We start from the raw sequence: 19,981 nt of genomic DNA, 5'->3' as shown, positions 1-19,981 counted from the left end.
TGTTTTCACAAGTCGTGGTTCCCTTTGGTTCTTCACTCTGTCAAGACTCTGCTGAGGAATTCTGATTTCCTTTCCCATAAGAAGAACTTGTGATGAGCCTCTCCCAAGGGTTTCCATCTCCTCAGTCCAAGGGCAGGACTGCCCTGACCATGGGTTTGCAGAGTTACAAGTGCGTGATGTTATTTCTTTTGATATCAGATACGAATAAAAATGTGCTAAGAGTGTTCTCTCCACTTTAAAAAATAGCAATCAGGCTGGGAGCAGTGGCTTACGCCTGTAATCCTAGCACTTCAGGAGGTCAAGGTGGGTGGATCACTTGAGGCCACAAGTTCGAGACCAGCCTAGTCAACGTGCTGAAGCCCCATCTCTACTAAAAATACAAAAATTAGCCAGGTGCGGTGGCACATGCCTGTAGTCTCAGTTGCTCAGGAGGCTGAGGCAGGAGAATGGCTTGAATCCGGGAGGCAGAGGCTGCAATGAACAAAGATTGTACCACTGCACTGCAGCCTGGGTGACAGAGCAAGACTCTGTATCAAAAAAAAAAAAAAAAAAAGCAATCAGATGGCACTGACTTCTTTTATTGATTTTCCAGAAACCTCTCTCTTCAAAGCCTACATATTTTATATTTTCATCTTTGTGTTCAGTTTTCCTGAGGGAGAAACTAGTGCCAATTAAGTTTTATTTTTGTGTCTGATTATCTTTAACACCCTCGAAAAGTGTTTGCCAGTTTCCTAGAAAAAATTGATGACTTGCTCCTCCACTGGTTCTGCTGACTTGCTATTTTGGAAGAGATGTTTTTCTTGTTTTTCTTTTCATTGGTGACAAGGGGAGATGGAAACAGTGAGGGCTTTAACCTCTTGTCCCCTTTGCCAGGCTAGGAAGGCCCCGTTGAGGCAGCGGGCACTACAGCAGCCTGGAAGGGGGTACCTGCCTCCAAAGGCCCTAGGAGCAGGAGGCATTTCCTCCCACAGCTTCCTGTCCTGCCCAGGGCTGCAGGGACAAGACTGGCAGAATGACAACCAGCAATGCTGAGGGACTGTGGCTCAAGGCACTGATGTCATTGTCTTGGGTTGCAGGTAAGTGAAACCTACCTCAAATGAGCTTCAGCCACATGGACCTTTATTGGAAAGGCATCTCAGAGAGATCCAGGGACACGGGCTCGATTGCCCCCTTTCTCATTTCTCTGTTCTTCTCATTCTCCCTCAATACAGACAGACTCACTGCTTTGTCCTACATGAGGACAAACCTGGCTGCTTCAGAGCCTCTGAGTTTATGTATCTGCTCAAGCTAAACAGCCCGATCTGAGACCAATGCATTAGTCACAATTCCAAGCTCCAAGGAGAACAAATCTGATTGTCTTCATCAGGTTACCTACCAGTGGGGAGGTCGTTGTCATGTACTAGAAAGGTGGCTCCCAGGAGATTATGCAGGGCTGAAAAAATAAACCCCTAGAGTTATCTATTATCAGATTGAACATGTCCCTCCAAAATTCTGTGCCTTTGTACAGTAGCTCCCTCTGTTGTGGCAGCAGAGTGGCTGTGGTGATGCGAGCGGCTCAAACAATAAGACAAGGTTTTAAGTACTTCCCCAGCCAACAGCATTAGACAGTCAGTTCAACACACCAGTTGAAATACCTGGTATGTATCAGATACCCTTGAGGCTCTGGAGAGGTGAGTGTAACCCAGACACACTTTGGGGCTCCATGTAGCTTAGTTTATGTATGGAGACACATTTAAAAACACACAGTCCATCCCAGCACTTTGGGAGGCCGAGGCAGGTGGATCACGAGGTCAAGAGAGCGAGACCATCCTGGTCAACATGGTGAAACCCCATCTCTACTAAAGATACAAAAAATTAGCTGGGCATGGTGGCGCATGCCTTTAGTCCCAGCTACTCGGGAGGCTGAGGCAGGAGAATTGCCTGACCCCAGGAGGCGGAGGTTGCGGTGAGCCGAGATCACGCCATTGCACTCCAGCCAACAAGAGCGAAACTCCGTCTCAAAAACAAAACAAAACAAAACAAAACAAAACAAAACAAAACACACAGTCCAAATATAATTAAACTTAATTAAAACCAAATTATAATTTTCTTTTGCATCTTTTCTTTTCTTTTTTAAGCAGAGTCTCACTCTGTCACCTAGGCTGAAGTGCAGTGGAGCAACTGTGGCTCACTGCAGCCTCAACTTCCTGGGCTCAAGCAATCCTCCCACCACAGCTTCATGAGTAGCTGGGATTACAGGTACATGTCACCTAATTTTTAAATTTTTTAAAGAGATGAGATCTTATTAGGTTGCCCAGGCTGGTCTCCAACTCCTGACCTCAAGTGATCCTCCTGCCTTAGCCTCCCAAAGTGCTGAGATTATAGGAAAGAGCCACCATGCCCGGCCATCTTGCATCTTTTAAAGAATATTAATGGGGAACAAATTCACAACCCCTCGAACATTTCCAACTTCTCTTTTGTCTCTTTTCAGCAGATAGCAGATGCCCCAGAACATCCTACTTGCCCAATTCCCTCCAAACACTTCCTGACGCCCAGCCTGCTTGGCTTTCCTACCATCCTCCTCTGCTCTTCTCAGAATCTGTCAGCTTTCCACCCTGTAGCTTAACTCAGTCTCTCTGGCTATATCTTATTCTCTTTCCTCCAGCAACCCAGGTCCTGTTTTTCTCTAACCAGGTTTCCACAGACATTTTCTCTCTTGCCCAGTAAAGACTAAATTCTTTTTCAGAGGGTAGGAAAGAGAGAATATCTGAGTAGACAAAGGGAAAATCCTGTTGAGCTGGTTGGGGGTAGGAGGAGGGAGAGAACACTCATGTGGACAAATCCTATGTCCCTCATACAGAGATGAACAAGACCAGGTACTGGCCCACCATGTGCTCTGTGTTTAGCGGAGGAGCCTGACACAAACACAGATCCAAGCACACCTCTCCTTGGGGTAGGGGCGTGCATCAGAGAAAACCACATACCTGTTTGAAGGGTGCATCAAACCGGGTGGGAGTGTTGAGACCAGCAGGAGTGCATCGCACGGCCAAAGCACAATGACAGGTAGGGCTACTGTTTCTGACTTACAGATGAGGAAAACGAGCTCAAAGGCGAGCTACAGCTTCCCCCACTGTGGTCCCCTAGTCATAAGTAGTGTCAGTAGGACTACAGCCCTTCTCTGTCTGACCTTAGGAACCAATTTTTTTTTTTTTTTTTTTTTGAGACAGAGTTTTGTTCTTGTCTGGGCTGGACGGCAGTGGCATGATCTTGACTCACTGTATCTACCTCCCGGGTTCAAGTGATCCTCATGCCTCAGCCTCCTGAGTAGCTAGGGCTATGGTGCCCACCACCATGCCGGCTAATTTTTTTTTGTTTGTGTTATTTTTAGTAGAGACGGGGTTTCACTATGTTGGCCAGGCTGGTCTTGAACTCCTGACCTCAGGTGATCCACCTGCCTCAGCCTCCCAAAGTCCTGGGATTACAGGCACGAGATACCACACCCGGCTGAGAACCAAACTTTTAATCACTGCAGCATACCACTGTCCTAACTGACAGCTTCCTTTCTCCAAATTATACTACTTGTTTGGATGTTGGGTCTCAGACCACAGAACCCACTGGACCTCTTAATGATGTGTGGTGAAAAAGGACTGGAGAGTTGGTTCACCCCTGTAATTCCAGCTACTCGGGAGGCCAAGGTGGGAGGATCACTGAGCCCGAGAGTTCAAGCCTGCAGTGAGCTATGATGCACAGCTGCACTACAGCTTGGGCGACAGAGCAAGACCCTGATTTCAAAAAAGGAAAGAGAAAAATGACTGGACTCTTCATCTCATTATAATGTTATTTTCCATCTCACAAATACAGAAGTGACAAAGTAAGCATAGAAGTTATCTTTCTTTCCCAAGGAACTAAACTAGGATTGGAAATAAATTTATGGTGACTTGAAAAAAGAGCCCTGTTCTCTCCTTGCAGGCGATCGTCTGCACTGTTGCCCGGGTGCTGCTCTGTCCACTGTTTGGAGACTTCCCACCCTCATTACTGCCTAGAGAGAGCCCTTCTCTGAGCTGAGCTACTGAACATTCTGGAAGATGTGTGCTCTGACGAGTGGAGAAGGTGGAATAGGGCAAATTGCATTCTAGGCGGAGCTGTCAAAAGGCATTCATCCATTCATATGTTTACTCAGGTCTCTTTGGGTTCTCAGATTTTTCAGATCAACTGCTTGGCAGCTTGCACTTTGCTGTTGCAGCAGAGGCTCTGTTCAGGCTTCTGGCCCATAAATAAAATCAGAGCTTCATTCCCTGCCGATGCATTGACTGGACAGCATCCAGGTCCCTGGGGCAGGAATGTTATTAGACACTCAATAAATATTTGTGGGATCTTGAATGAATTTACCTCCTGAAACCTGCTCAGAGACAGTGAATGGACAGAGGGACATGGAAAATACAATGCCCTTCTCTTCTCCCAGGGGACTGATTTGGTTATTATAACCAAAATAGACATGTAAATTAGCATATGCTCAGCACTGAATGGAAACTCATTCCTTAACCTAAATAAAATTTAACAAACTCCATAGCTCTTCTTGCTATTCTTGGATTAGCTTTCTAGGGATTTTAAAATAATACACCTATAAAATTGAAAGCTAGAAAACTCCAGAGTGATCTAAGATCCATCTGAACAAGGAGAAGATACAGACTTGACCCTCAAGGGCTGTGAGTGAGGATCACAAAGCCAGGCTGGAGATGGGAAATGTGAAACATTCCCATAGAGACTGTCATGAAGAAAGTCCCATGGGAGTTCAGAGGAATGAGATCACTTTGGCCAGTGGCAGTAAGTGAAGTATTTGTGCAAAGGGCGAGCATTCATTCATTCTTTTTCTTCCTAGAAATATTTCTGGCCTGGTGTGGTGGTACACACCTGTAGTCCCAGCTACTGAGGAGGCTGAAAAGGGAGGATTACTTGGGCCCAGGAGGTCAAGGCTGCAGTGAGCTGTGATTGTGTCACTGTACTCCATCCAGCCTGGGCCACAGAGCAAGACCCTGTGTAAGGAGAGGAGAGGGGAGAGGAGGGGAGGAGAGAGGAGGAGAGGGAAGAAAAGGGAGGGGAGGGGAGGGAAAGGAAGAAGGAGGGAGGGAGGAAGAGAAGGAGGGAGTGAGGAAGGAAGTAAAGAAAGAGAAAAAAGAGGAAAGAGAAAGAAAGAAGGAAGAAAAAGAGAGAGGGAAGGAAGGAAGGAGGAAAAGAGAGAAAGAGAGAGGAAGGAAAAAGAAAGATTTTTGGGCACCACCCCAGCTAGGCATTATATATACTGGAAAGAGTAACATAAAGTTGTTGCCTCCAGGGAGCCCACAGCATTGAAAGAGCAGGGAAGCTGTCCAGTACCTATGGTACTAGTTGATGCTGTTGTGTGTAACATGCAGTGGGGACATAGGGTATAAGAGAAGGTGATTGAGCTAGCCAGACCATAGGGGAGGCTTCCTGGAGGAAGTATCTCTGGAATTCAGTCTTGAAAAATGAGGCAGAGACGATGAAGGATAACTCCAGGCAGAAAGAACAGCATAAAAGGGCATGAACTTCGGGGAACAGAAAAGGTTGACTTTGCTGCAGTGCAAGTTTCTGATGGGGAGGAGCTCCGAGTTGGGACCATAAGAGCAGGAAGTGTAGGTCCCAAGGGCTTTGTAGGCTGTGCTGGAGGACCCACCCTTCAGACAGAGGTTGGGGCAAGGGATCCTGCGAAGATACCTGATGTGAGGGGAAGCCTGAGGTGCTACTTGGTTTGGGAGAGGAAAGAAATGAGACAGACAAAGAGGCTGAGAGAAGAATCTCCCACGTGTCTGTGGTATATGCGTAGGCTGCGGCAGCTGGAAGTGGTAGTGACTGATGCTGGATGCCAAGGGCTGTGAAGAGGCTGAGATGTTCCCTGCTTGTAAGCTGGTGAGAGGGCCTGCCACAGTGCATGGGGCTGACAGGAGCTGAGAGACTCCCGGGTCAGGGACTAAAGACGGCCTTACTCACAGCAAGAGCAGAAGCCAGAGTGTCAGCATGATCACCTTGGCTCCCTGAGCTCCAAGGCCCTCAGTGGTGATGCAGGTGGGTCTAGATAGGAGAGGACGCAGGGCCAGGGGAACCCACTGCCCAAAGCAGCCTGCCTGTTGTCTGGGGAAGGGACACTATCTCGTCTTCCAAGGATGCTTGCTCCAACACAACCTTGAGAAATGGACAGATAAAGAGAGACCAGGGCTTGACAAGCTGTATGGGAGAGGGAGAGATCACGGGAGAAGCGCCTCCCAACATCAGGCAGAATGTTGTCTTGGTCAGTTTGAGCTGCTGTCACAAATTCCCATAGACTGGGTGGCTTAAATAACAATTTAGTCATCACAGCTTTGGAAGCTGGACCATTCAAAATGAGGATGTGATTTTAAAACCTTCTATATCCTGGCTGGGTACAGTGGCTCACGCCTGTAATCCCAGCACTTTGGGAGGCCAAGGTAGGTGAATTGCTTGAAGCCAGGAGTTCAAGACCAGCCTGGCCCACACGGTAAAACCGCTTCTCTATCAAAATACAAAAATTAGCCAGCCTTGTGGCACATGCCTGTATTCCCAGCTACTCTGGAAGCTGAGGCATAAGAATCGCTTGAACCTGAGAGGCAGAGGTTATAGTGAGCCAAGATCGTACCACTGGACTCCAGCCTGGGTGCCAGGGCGAGACTCTGTCTCAAACAGCAACAATAACAAAACAAACCTTCTAATATCTAGTTTCCATGTGGCTGTTCCCGCCAAGTTCTGCTTCTGCCTACCCTTCTTGAGGTAAACCTCCAGCTGGACAGTGTGCTGGGCCAGGGCACCCAACCTCTGGGAGCTAGGAATGTGGGCTCAGAGCGCTCAGGGCTGCCCTCCCTGGCAGAATCATCCTCAGCCCAGCAGGAATTGGCTCACCCAGGCACACTCACCCCCTTCTCCAAAACCCAGAGCTAATGACTGACTGGCACAGGGTACAAAAGTCTGGCCCCTTTGTCTCCTGGTGAAGCCGCCTCGATGCTGCGGTTCCTGCTCTGAGGTCCTGTAGGAAGGCTGAAGTTTGACTCCAGCTGAGACGGCACCCCCCGGCTTCCTCTTGCTCCCTCATGCCCCTGGGCTTGAGAGCACCCCTTCAATAAATCAAGTGTATCGAATGCCTACCTCGGGCCCTTGGGAGCTTCTTGCAATTTGGCCCAGAGCTGACAGTCTGCTGAGTTCTTGATCCAGGCTTCCCTGCAGACGCTGTCCGTGTGCCTTGGGCTCCATGCTTTTGCTCTGGACCCAGGCCCCCGGCTTCCTGGGATGGGAGTAGGACCTGGGTTCCTGTTGGAATGAGTGAGTTTAGACAACGCTCAAACTATGAAGCCCCCAGGCCCTCCCCTGACTCCCCCGGCAGGTGTTTGTAGCTCACTGTCACTTGTCCTACCCTGTGAAGTGGCTGCTCTGGGCTTGACTTACTGCTCCTCGCTCTCATTTGGCCCTGAGTGTCCGAGAGGCAAAGCGGCAGCAGAGTGGCTCCTGTATCCTCTGCACTCAATGTGGACCCTGTTGCTGGTGTTCAAGAAACATTTGAGGAACTGCACTTACTTGGAATGAGAAAAACTTACACCTTTGACCTCTAGGTAAGGCAGACAGCAAATGGCTCAAGTGAAGGGCCCTGCAGGAGCCACAAGATACAGGCCCGGGGAGAGGGAGGGGCCCAGACGGAAGAGCTGCCACTTACTAGGCGCCGCCATGCGCCAAACCCAACACCAGGTGCCCTCTGTAGACTCTCACTGAATCCCTAAATCCTCCTTTGTATGGATTATTATCTCCACGTTAGTAATGAGGCCATTAAAGCTCAGAAGATTAAGTAACCTGACCAGTATAAAGTACAAGAAAATGACAGATTCAGATTTTATTATTTATTTTTGAGACAGGTTCTCTCTCTCTCTCTCTCTCTCTCTTTCTCTCTCTCTCTCTCTCTCTCTCTCGTTCCTCTCTCTGTTGCCCAGGCCTGAGTGCAGTGGTCCAATCACAGCTCACTGCAGCCTCAACCTCTAGGCTCAAGCAATCCCCCACACCCTCCCCACCAGCCTCCCCCATAGCTGGGACCATACGTGTGTACCACCCATACCCAGCTAATTTTTTTTTTTTTGGTAGAGTGGGGGTCTCACTATGCTGCTTGGCTGGTCTTGGACTCCTGGGCTCAAGCAATCCTCCCACCTCGGCCTCCCAAAGTGCTGGGATTATGGGCATGAACCACTGCAGATTCAGATTTTGAGCACTTGTCTGGCTGATTTCAAAGTCTGTTATCTTTCCACAATCAGGTCTTAAGTCATATCCTGAAGAGTTTGTCATTGCTCTTCCAGGAATCAGATCCCTACTGGACATGCTGGGAAGGCCTGGACTGTCAGTGGTATTGCAGATGGACTCCCAGGCAGCTGATGGAGGTGTGGGAGGCAGAGTGTGGGAGATGACAGAGGCAGGCATGGCGACAGGGGCAGGCATGGCAGTGCTTCCCAGCAGAGCCAGGTGACACAGGCGGGGATGCTGCAGTGGGTTGTCCAGCAAATAGAGATGCCAGGCCTGAGGCTTCATTCTCAGCTTCTGCCTCTGGCAGCAAGAGTGCTGGACCCGGAGCTGTGCGAGCTTTGCCAGGTTCCGCTTCTCATCAATAGGGGAGCAGGGTGACTGCACCCAAGGACTGTCAAGGTTTCCTCCAGCTCTGAAAGTCCCCAGTTCTCAACCAGTGAAAGGTCTGACGTTTCCCATCCCACTTTGCAAATCCTGGGCTGACGACCAGGGATCCAAGTCCCTCAACCCAGCCAAGGCGACAGAAAGCCTGACTTTCCCAGCCCTGAAAAGAGTTGACAGGCTGTTCCCTGGGCTCCCCTCTGCAGCAGCTTTGACGAGGGCTGGGAGCGGGAGACTGGCACAGGAGCCTTCTCAAGTTGCTCCACAAAGGGCCTCTTTTTCCCAGGCACAGTGACAAATACTGCCACTCCCTCTGGCTATAAAGGCCGGGGGTGCGGACAAGGTTCCCATGTCTGAACTCTTAAGAAAGTTGCAAGCAAAGAAAAAAATGTATACCGGCTTTGGCTGTGCTTTTTGACTTGACGCCAGATAGCTGGTGGGTTCAAAATTACATCACTATCGACTATCTGAGTTGCTTCTCTGTCTGACCTTCTTGGAAGAATGGTTACCTTGGCAACAGATGGTTATCAGTTCCTCAACAATTTGTGCCATGGAACCGTTTCCTTCATGCTGAAAACCAGTGGCCTGAAAGCTGGCTCTGGCCGGCCTCACCCTCCCAGGTCTCTGAGCAGATTGTGAAGTGGGGACGGTCCCTGACTTAACGATGTTTCCACCCACGATTTTTCGACTTTATGGTGGTGTGAAAGCAGTCCGTGCCCAGTAGAAACCGTACTTCGAGTACCCATACAACCATTCTGCTTTTCATTTTCAGTATAGTGTTGAAGTTACATAAGATGTTCAATACTTTATTATAGGCCAGGTGCTGTGGCTCACACCTGTAATCCCGGCACTTTAAGAGGCCGAGGCAGGTGGATCACTTGAGCTCAGGAATTTGAGACTAGCCTGGCCAACATGGTGAAACCTCTCTCTTTATATTTAAAAATATATTAAAAAATATAAAAATTAACCGAGTGTGGTGGTGTTTGTCTGTAATCCTTGCTACTCAGGAGGCTGAGGAAGGAGAATCACTTGAACCCAGGAGGTGGAGGTTGCGGTGAGGTGATATCGTGCCACCGCACTCCAGCCTGGGTGACAGAGTGAGACTCCATCTGAAAGAAAGCAAAGCAAAGCAAAGCAAAGCAAAGAAAGGAAAGGAGGAAGGAAGGAGAGAAGGAAAGAAAGAAAGGAAGGAAAAGAAAAGAAAGAAAGGCAGGCAATAACTTTATTATGAGAAGGGCTTTGTATTAGATGATTTGCCCAACTGTAAGCAAATGTTTTCTGAGAACATTTAAGGTAAACTAGGCTAAGCCATGATGCTCAGTAGGTTAGATGGATTAAATGCATTTTTGACTCATCATTTTTATAACTCATGATGCATTTACTGGGATGTAACCCCATCATAAACTGAGGAGTAACTGTATTTAGAAATAGAGCTGAATTTGACAGACAACTTTGTCTGATAGGCAGCGGGTGCCAGGCCAGTGGTGCCGGGATTTCCAATGTCCCCTTCCCTGGCAGTGGACCCAGCTGAGCCTCTGGGATGCTCTGCCCCTGGCACCAAAGGCTGTTTAGTACCACAGGAGAATCTGGTAGGAGACATCCAGGGCTGCTGAGGTGGCTGGGAGGTCAGGGGCATTTGAACCAGAGCAACTCCATCTTGAATATAGGCTAGGTAAAATAAGGCTAAGACCTACTGGGCTGCATTCCCAGACAGTTAAGGCATTCTAACTCACAGGGTGAGACAGGAGGTTGGCACAAGATACAGGTCATAAGACCTTGCTGATAAAACAAGTTGCAGTAAAGAAACTGACCAAAACCCACCAAAACCAAGATGGTGATGAGAGTGACCCCTGGTCGTCCTCCCTGCCACGCTCCCACCAGTGCCATGACAGTTTACAAATGCCATGGCAATGTCAGGAAGTTACCCTACATGGTCTATAAAGGGGAGGCATGAATAATCCACCCCTTGTTTGGCATATCATCAAGAAATAACCATAAAAATGAGCAACCAGCAGGCCTTGGGGCTGCTCTGCCTATGGAGTAGCCATTCTTTATTCCTTTACTTGCTTAGTAAACTTGCTTTCACGTTGTGGACTCGTCTCAAGTTCTGTCTTGTGCGAGATCCAAGAACTCTCTCTTGGGTCTGGATCGGGACCCCTTTCTGGTAATAGGCATGTTCCGTTCCTGACGTGTCCACTGTCCCCTGCCTCCTGCCGCGCCGTCTCCTGACTCACCGGATGCTACACACTGTCCTTCTTTCCCCAAATGGAGATCTGCTCATCCCAGCATTATTCTTAAAAATTCCATCTTTACCTCAGTGATTTGAGAGACAGTCCATCCTCTTTTGAGGAATAAAACAACAATACTATTAACTGCTACTTTCCCTCCAGCATTTATTGTGTTGAATGAATCACAAGCATTGTCTCATTAAATCTTCACAGTTCAATTAAGCAGTTCATATTAGTAACCCAATTTTACAGATGAATAAACTGAGCCTGGACGAGGTAAGTAACATACCCAATGTGACAGATCTAATGAGATTAAAATGCAGAGCTAACTCTTTAGAGATAAGAGCCTGTCCTGGGAGATAGGCTGTTCTAAGCTTAACTTCATGTGTCTGTATTAAAACTCTTTACTGGCTCTGTTGAACTCGTGGCTTTAACTGAGGCCGAGTGAATTTTGGCTAAGGTCGCATACTGTTGGTCACATGGATTGGGGTGTTCTTGATTGACTCCTCATTCTGAGATGAGAAGGACAGCTCCTCCTTTAGAACAGGTGGCTGTGAACCTCTCAAAGCAAGGCCTGCCTCTCAGTGTCTCTGTCCTAGGAGGGCGAACTAGACAAAAACAAGTGATAAAGCATCATGTGTGAAGAGCGCTATAGTGAAAATGAAATTGAGTGCTATGATGGAGAGGGGCCAGGTGGTCCCTTTAGATGGATGGTCAGGGAAGATCTCTCTGAGAAACTTGCATTTAAGCTCACACCTGAACGATGAGAAGCACCTTGTCATGATAATAGGCCATGGACCTATGTTATAAAATGTACTGGGGACTGGTTTTCATCAGGTATGGAAAGGTGATTGACACCGAGATAATTGTTTTGAAAAAGAGTTTATGACTCAGTGTTCCCAAAAGGAAGGGGCATGCCCTGCCACACAGGGCCACATGGGTAGCACCGGGGTCGGTCAGGAGGCACACGGAGCACAGGAGAGCATGGGCTGAAGCCCTGACTGGGGTTTTTATGGGAAGGAATGGGAGAAGCAGGTTGGTAAGCTAAGGGAGTTTAGGACTAGATAATTTGAATAATTCCAGCAGGCTCTGGGCTATAGGGGTAGTCCCTAGTTATCCAGTATCTTACTCCCAGGGCGATTTAGGGCAGGGGAAATATTGGCTTGGTCTGTGAGAGTTTGACAAAGAGGTTGGTTCCGAGGTATGGGCTCTGGATCGGTTGGTTTGCACATCAAATACGTGCTCCAAGGCAAGTTGCTTGCTATCTCTAGGAATCAGCTCACCTTGCAAGGGGCAGTTCCTCCCGGGTTTGCAAGGCCCCCAGATGTCAAAGTTTTATAAAATATTGAAATTAAAAAACACGATTAATATAGTATATGTGGAGGAAAAGTATCCCAGGCAGATTAACGAGTAAATTCCAAGGCCCTGAGTCAGGACTGAGTTTGATGCACTGGAAGAATAAAAGGAAGGCGAATGTGGCTGGAGAAGAGAGGATGGGCAATCGTGGTGGAAGACCAGGGTACCAGGCAGAGGCGAAGCATATAGGGAGTGTGGGCCAGGATATGAAGTTTCTCGTGCAATGGGAACCCTTTGGGTGGTTAAAAAGGGAGCGGCATCAGTTTTGTATTCTGTGAATACCACTGTGGAAGATCTCTAGAGAATGGACTGTGCTGGTGCTGGAATCAGGGAGGCCAGTTAAGAGGCTCTGCAATAGTCCAGGGCAGTGAAGTGAGGGCCTGGATTGGGGAGCTAGCAGTGGAGATGGAAAACATGTTTTGAGATCGAGTCGATAGAAATCCTGAAATGCTTAGGTATGAGGAGAGAGGGAAAGTTAATGGGTACAGGATGGTGCCGTGGTGTCCCATGGGGTGGGCTGGAAAAGTGTGTATAGGGAGAGTGGGAGAATCAATAGTTCAGTTTGGACAAGTTAAATTGGATATGCCTATTGGATATCAAAGTGGAAAATGCAAGTTTCTCAGAGAGATCTTCCCTGACCATCCATCTAAAGGGACCACCTGGCCCCTCTCCATCATAGCACTCAATTTCATTTTCACTATAGCGCTCTTCACACATGATGCTTTATCACTTGTTTTTGTCTAGTTCACCCTCCTAGGACAGAGACACTGAGAGGCAGGCCTTGCTTTGAGAGGTTCACAGCCACCTGTTCTAAAGGAGGAGCTGTCCTTCTCATCTCAGAATGAGGAGTCAATCAAGAACACCCCAATCCATGTGACCAACAGTATGCGACCTTAGCCAAAATTCACTCGGCCTCAGTTAAAGCCACGAGTTCAACAGAGCCAGTAAAGAGTTTTAATACAGACACATGAAGTTAAGCTTAGAACAGCCTATCTCCCAGGATAGGCTCTTATCTCTAAAGAGTTAGCTCTGCATTTTAATCTCATTAGATCTGTCACATTGGGTATGTTACTTACCTTGTCCAGGCTCAGTTTATTCATCTGTAAAATTGGGTTACTAATATGAACTGCTTAATTGAACTGTGAAGATTTAATGAGACAATGCTTGTGATTCATTCAACACAATAAATGCTGGAGGGAAAGTAGCAGTTAATAGTATTGTTGTTTTATTCCTCAAAAGAGGATGGACTGTCTCTCATATGACTGAGGTAAAGATGGAATTTTTGAGAATAATGCTGGGATGAGCAGATCTCCATTTGGGGAAAGAAGGACAGTGTGTAGCATCTGGTGAGTCAGGAGACGGCGCGGCAGGAGGCAGGGGACAGTGGACACGTCAGGAACGGAACATGCCTATTACCAGAAAGGGGTCCCGATCCAGACCCAAGAGAGAGTTCTTGGATCTCGCACAAGACAGAACTTGAGGCGAGTCCATAAAGTGAAAGCAAGTTTAGTGAAAGTGGAAAAGTGAGGAGATAGATATGAATTTGAGCTGAGCTGGAGATACAAATGTGAAAGTCACTGTCAAGCTAATGGTATTTAAAGGTATAGATTGGCCGGGTGCAGTGGCTCATGCCTGTAATGCCAGCCTCTGGGAGGCTGAAGTGGGAAGATCACCCAAGTTCAGGAGTTCAAGACCAGCCTGGCCAACATGGCAAAACCCCATCTCTACTAAAAATACACACAAAAAAAATTAGCCAGGTGTGGTGGTGGGCACCTGTAATCCCAGCTACTCGGGAGACTGAGGCAGGAGAATCACTTGAACTTGGGAAGCAGAGGTTGCAGTGAGTCAAGACTGCACCACTGCACTCCAGCCTGGGGGACAGAGCAAGACACTGTCCCACACACACACACACACAAAAAAAAGGCATAGAATTGAATGAGATTATCCAAGAAAGCACGTAGATAAATGACAGAGCTCAGGGACTGAGCACTAAAGAGGAAATCAACCTTTAGGAGCTCAGATAGAAAACAATCCAGCAAGTGGGATGGAGAGGGAGGGTCCAGTGAAGGAGCAGGGAGACCAGGCAGTGGAGTCAGGGACGTTTCAAGGAGAGGGCAGTGTTGACTATCGCTGAGAGGTCGCAGAAGAGGACCTTTCAGTAGCAAATGGATTTGCTAACCATGGGTGATCTTGGCAGGAGCTGTTTTGGGGACAAGTGGGAATGGAAACCCAACTGGACTGGGCTGAGGACAGAATGGAAAGGGGACATGAGGACTAACTACAGTCAATTCTTTCAAGAAATTATGCTGTGAAGGGGAGCTGAGAACTTGGGGAAGCAATTAAGGGGATTTATGAGCAGCAAGAAAAAGTTTACCCAGACATTAGAGATACTAGTTTGCCCGATATGCCTGAAATGGCCCAGTGGAGAGGGGCAGCTGCAGGAGGGAAGTTCAGAGACAGCGAGAAGTGATGGGCTCCAGGGTAGACATGGCACAGCAGGCCGGAGGAGGCAAGGTACAGGGTATGGTTCAGCTGCGGGAAGGTGGGCCTATCGGGAGGCAGGACATGAGGAGTCCCTGTCTGAGCACTTCAGTGTGCTCTGAGAGGCATGCAGCGAGGTCAGTCATGAGACGAGGAGGGGGAAGCAGATGGCTTCGTGGGAGAAGCAGGGCTTGCTGGGGGGAAATGGGAGGCAAGCGGTGCTGGTGAGAGAGAGAGACTGGTGTGAGCTCAGCTCGTCCCCCTCTTCGAGGAGGCGGCCTGACCAGAGGACAGGCTGCATGTAGAAGGATACTAGGAAATCAGTGTGAAGAGGAAGGAGCCCCAAAACGCAAGCAGAGGCAGGCTGATGCATTTGGGGAAAGGAGGCGATCACTGTTAACTTTGGGCTGGACACTGCCTGGCGCAGGTGAGCTGTGGGGGAAATGACGGAGCCAGGCTTCAGAATGAGGAGGAGGAGAGGAGGATGAACTCAGAAACAATCTGCAGGATTAGACAATTGACGGGGGCCTCTCTCCCACCCCGCATGGCCCCAGAAGCTCAGGCCTAACACCAAGTACACTCCGTCTCCAAGTTCAATGCTGCCTCCCTCACAATCTCTGTCTCATTGCCGGCGCCCAGCAATACCTACCTCTGGCTGTCATCATCCACACCACTGCCAAGATGGGCTTCCTTCAGCCTGGGCAGCACAGCGAGACCTCATCTCTATAAAAACTGAAAAATTAGCTGGGCATGGTGGTGCATACCTGTGGTTCCAGGTACTCGAGAGGCTGAGGCAGGAGGATCACTTGAGCCAGGGAGCTTGAGGCTGCAGTGAGCCCTGATCACATCACTGCACTCCGGCCTGGGCCACAGAGCAAGACCTCATCTCAAAAAAACAAAAACAAAAAAAAAACAGATGGGCTTCCTAAAGTCCAAATCTGGTTCTGACATATGTCTTGAGTATGACCATGATTGTCTCATGTGTTTGCTTTTCTCTACCTCCTCACACCTTACAGGATTTCTTAAGAAACACTGGCAGCTCTGTTTAAAAACAAAACAGGCCTGGCATGGTGGCTCACACCTGTAATCCTAGCACTTTGGTAGACTGAGGCACAAGAATCACTTGAACTGGGAGGCAGAGGTTGCAGTGAGCTGAGATTGCACCACCGCATTCCAGGATGGGGGACAGAGCAAGACTGTCTCAAACAACAACAACAAAACAAACAGAAACCAAAGCAAATGTTTTTTTTGAACAAGGATTTTTTTTTTTTGAGGCGGAGGTCTCACTCTGTCACTGAAGCTGGTACTGCAACCTGCACCTCCCAGGCTCAAGTGATCCTCCTACCTCAGCTTCCTGAGTAACTGGGACTACAGGCACATACCACCACACCCAGCGAAGTTTTGTATTTTTTGCAGAGAAGGGGTTTTGCCATGTTGCCCAGGCTGCTCTTGAACTCCTGGGTTCCAGCAATCCCTCGCCTAGGCCTCCCAAAGTGCTAGGATTACAGGTGTAAGCCATGGTGCTAGGACAGGGTTTATTTTTCAGTGTGAAAGTTACACTCCCATTGGGAAGGGCTATTTCTCATGCATGTGGCCAAGACCTGCATTGATCTCTGAAGCCCTGAGTGTGTTCCTAACTGAGCTGAAATACATGGAGGGGTTTCCTCTTGAAAATGCACTATACCATACTCCTAGAGCTTTCAGTTTGGCTAATAATTAACATTTATGCAAATTTATTAGAACTGCTAATCAGGAGGTTATGGTCACTCATTCATTTATTCATTAGTTCACGCAGTAAATGTTTATTGAGTGTGTACTAGGTACCAGCCACTGCTCCAAACACTGAAATGAGTCACTGGAGATGGGACAGGCCTTCCTGTTGGTGGGATAACAATGAATGAAAGCCAAACAAACAAGGGAATTACTTATGAAATAAACAGGGAAATATAATCATCACTCAGGAGATTGTCAGCAAAGGCCTCTATGTGAAGGAGACATTTGGGCCAACAATGGACAGAGCCAGCTGTGCAAACCACTGAGGGAAGAGCATTTCTGGCAGAGGGAACAGCGACCGCAAATGGCATGAGGTAGAAAAGGAACGTGTGGGGCAGAACTGACTGGCTGCTGGCTGGAGAATGCAATTTCAAGCACCTATCAAGCACGGCAAAAGACAGAGAAGAAAAATCTTGCTACTTCCAGTGAAATAATTTTAATACAGAGATCCCCACTGAAAAAAGAGCTTCCTCTATACCTTTTTACTAGAAGGCCAGTGCCTTGGACACCAATCTCTAGAGTCAGGGCAGCTCACCTGTCAAGGGTGCATGCTAGAGCAGACCCCTGAGGCAGAAACTGTGACCCTAAAGTCATGCTAGCTGAGCAACCTTGAGGCAAGTTGCCTATTCTTTCCAAACCTGTTTCCTTATCTGTAAAATGGGGATAAGAATAATCCCACCACAGAGGATTGAATGAAATCATCCCCGTAAGCATGGTAATCACTTAAAAAAATGGGCTGTTGTTATAATTATTCCACCCAGGGATAAAGGGAAAGGTTCTTTCAGCAAGGAACCTATTGCACCTGATTTTGTTAAAATAGTTCAGCATTATGCCAACCCCTGCGTCAAATGCATTTTCACATCATGTCTAAATCCTTAAAACAGTTTGAGTGTTAGAGTGAACTTTGTTCTGTTGTGGTAGATTTTACTTTGCCTTTAATTGGTTTGTAAGGAAAAGAGGATTGGGGTCAGGGTTTGGTGGGAAGGGAAGCTAGGAGTGGGCAAGAGAGATGGGACAGATATTTATTGATCCCCAATGACCAAGAGTACTGGGAACTCGGAACTGACAAACTGCTTCCCACGTGGCCTCAGTTTCACCACTGACTAGTAGCACTTCAAAACTTTAAAAGACAAAACAATGACAGTCGGCAAGGACTTTTGACACAAGGGCTAATTCTTTGGCAAAGTCCAGATCATCAAAAATTAAGGCAAAACAGGAACCATGAGTAAATGACCTCTGTGTTTAGAAGAGAGAAAATTCCGGCGTCCTTGGATTTCTTGTTAAGAAATCAGGCCTTTATCCCAAACTGCAACGAAACTTGGGCGAAATGCACTCTGACAGAGGGTGCAATGTGCACAAACCTCTTCACAGCCATAACCTCCTGCTCTGCAGTTCTAAATAGCAGCCAAAAAGCATGTTTCTCAACCTCTTTGTGGATGGATTTGCTCTCACTCCCTCAGTTTTTGGATACAATCAATCAAATTTCTGGGCTTCAAAAAAACCTTTGCCCTTGTTAAGTTTCCCAGGCACAGTTATGTAATGAGATGGAGAAATGTTATTCCTCAGGTTTCCTCTTACAAAAGAAAATACAATATTTTGGGGGAAGAAATTGTTTAATATGCCCCCTTGGGAAGAAGATTAAAACCCCAAGGTCATGGCCAAGTACCAAAGACTGCTGCAGAAGTGAAAAGGACAAGGAGAGGTGTCTGTTACTCCTGAGAGAAAGAGGGGAGAAGATGGGGAAGGAGAGGGTAGTGGGAGTGCCTTTAACTCTGTCACCCTTTGCTTGTCACTTAAGTGGCTAACCTCAGGCCACATTTGGTGCAAGTGGGTTTCTCAATTTGTAGGGCAGAAACTGGTGAAGGGGCTGAACTTTGCACTGGAGTGGTGTGGGTGAAACTAAGAGGCAGGACATACTGGGGCTGGAGGGGCAGAGAGGCCTTGCTGGAGCCTGCATTATAATTACCTACAGCCACATCTGCCATCCCATTAGCACCTCTGAAAGCTGCATGAGGTCCTGTTCAAGAGTCTGAGCTACAGAAAGACATTTAAATAGGCTTGGCCACCTGGAACCAGTCACCAGGTTATTATTCAAGACCAGCAAGCAGCGCTGTCTCCACTCTTCTGAGCCTGGGCCAGTCAGAGCTCCATCTGCTTTGAGTCAATGCTTCCTCCAGATACATTTAAAGTGAGTCCCAGTTCACCGCAGTCATATAGAACACACTGTTTGGGTTCCAATGGGGCTGGAGTGTTTAATTCCGTTAGATATACATACAACTTTAATCTGAGGGCATCAAAGATCCCATGAAACATTCACTGTCTGTGCCTTCCCAAAACACCAGCTTAAGGCTTATCCCACCATTGCATTTCCTGGTAATCACAACCTAGTCCCAGTTACTGTGATCAGCGAGAACTTAGAATTCTGGTTTGGCCACTTCCAGTTATATAGCCTTTGGCAAGTTACTTGACCACCACATACCTATATCAATTTCCTCAACTGGAAAATGAGTATTACCACCTTGGATTGATTAATTAAACATGGTAATAAGCAAAAAGTGTCCAGCAAATGTCATAACATAGAGTTGTCCTTAAGGAGTAAGTTTTTTTGTTTGTTTTCTTTTTTTTGCTACTTCCTAAAGAAATCCTAGATAATTTTTTTTAAAATTGGAAGAATCTCAAACCACAAATAAATGTTTGAGATTTATATAATTAAATTAGCTGATATCCACCTACTATTCACAAAAAAAAAAAAACCAAATTGATATGAATTCACCAATGAACTACTTAAAGTTTTAACTAAAACTTATTTTTGCTCTAAGAATTTTTCTTTGTAACTTTCCAAAATTGCTTATAACCGATTTCATTCAGATCTTTCTAAACCATCACTTGTGTCATGTTTTTCCCATATTCAGACATCTGCAATGTTCCTGTCTGGGCTGAGAGACACCTCCTTACCCCGGTGCCCCAGTCTTGCCACAGATCTGACCCTGCTCATTTTTGAAGACCTGATCATCACACTCTGACACCAGGAACATTTGTCCACTTACTGGTCTTGAAAATGCCCACTGTAATTCTAAGAGGATGGGATATCCTGTCTCTTAAGCCACTGAGACTTGGAAGAAGCAAGTCATGAGAAGGGGAGTGGGAGGAGGAGCAGGCTGAATGTGAAAAAGGGGTGAGTAGACAGGTGTATGATCATCTGCTAGGGCAGAAGTGACTGTTGACTGATAATGAGAAAATGAATACAAGACTAGAAAACACAACCATAAGAATTAAAATGTTAGTGGAGGGGCCCAGAGTCCTACATATCTTCAACCCAGAAAGCATTGTTCTCCTAGAGTTAACATGATATTCAAATATAGCGACACTGATTTGGTAAAACAGTTGAAATTAGATTCTTTTAAGACAGTGAGAAAAAAAAGTTATCATTGTGGTGTTCAGACAGTATTTAGATGTTTTCCCTTTTTATTTTCTACTTG

The 19,981-nt window shown here is 47.2% G+C and overlaps 1 long non-coding RNA gene across 1 annotated transcript in view; it reads right to left on the bottom strand.

The window, feature by feature from the left end:
- Positions 1 to 1,002: 1,002 nt before the first annotated feature.
- LOC135276502 (uncharacterized) overlaps positions 1,003 to 19,981 on the bottom strand; it is a 45,191-nt gene continuing 26,212 nt past the window's right edge. The window contains exons 2-3 of the long non-coding RNA XR_010344024.1: positions 7,150 to 7,311; positions 1,003 to 1,432 (exon numbers count right to left, since the gene is read on the bottom strand). This is a non-coding gene — a long non-coding RNA (uncharacterized LOC135276502). The remainder of the gene's footprint in view (positions 1,433 to 7,149; positions 7,312 to 19,981) is intronic.

The sequence above is a fragment of the Aotus nancymaae genome, unplaced genomic scaffold (assembly GCF_030222135.1).
Source record: "Aotus nancymaae isolate 86718 unplaced genomic scaffold, 86718_ANA_hifiasm-v0.15.2.pri h1tg000025l, whole genome shotgun sequence".
Lineage (NCBI taxonomy): Eukaryota > Metazoa > Chordata > Mammalia > Primates > Aotidae > Aotus > Aotus nancymaae.
This window is presented reverse-complemented; position numbering and strand designations above follow the sequence as displayed.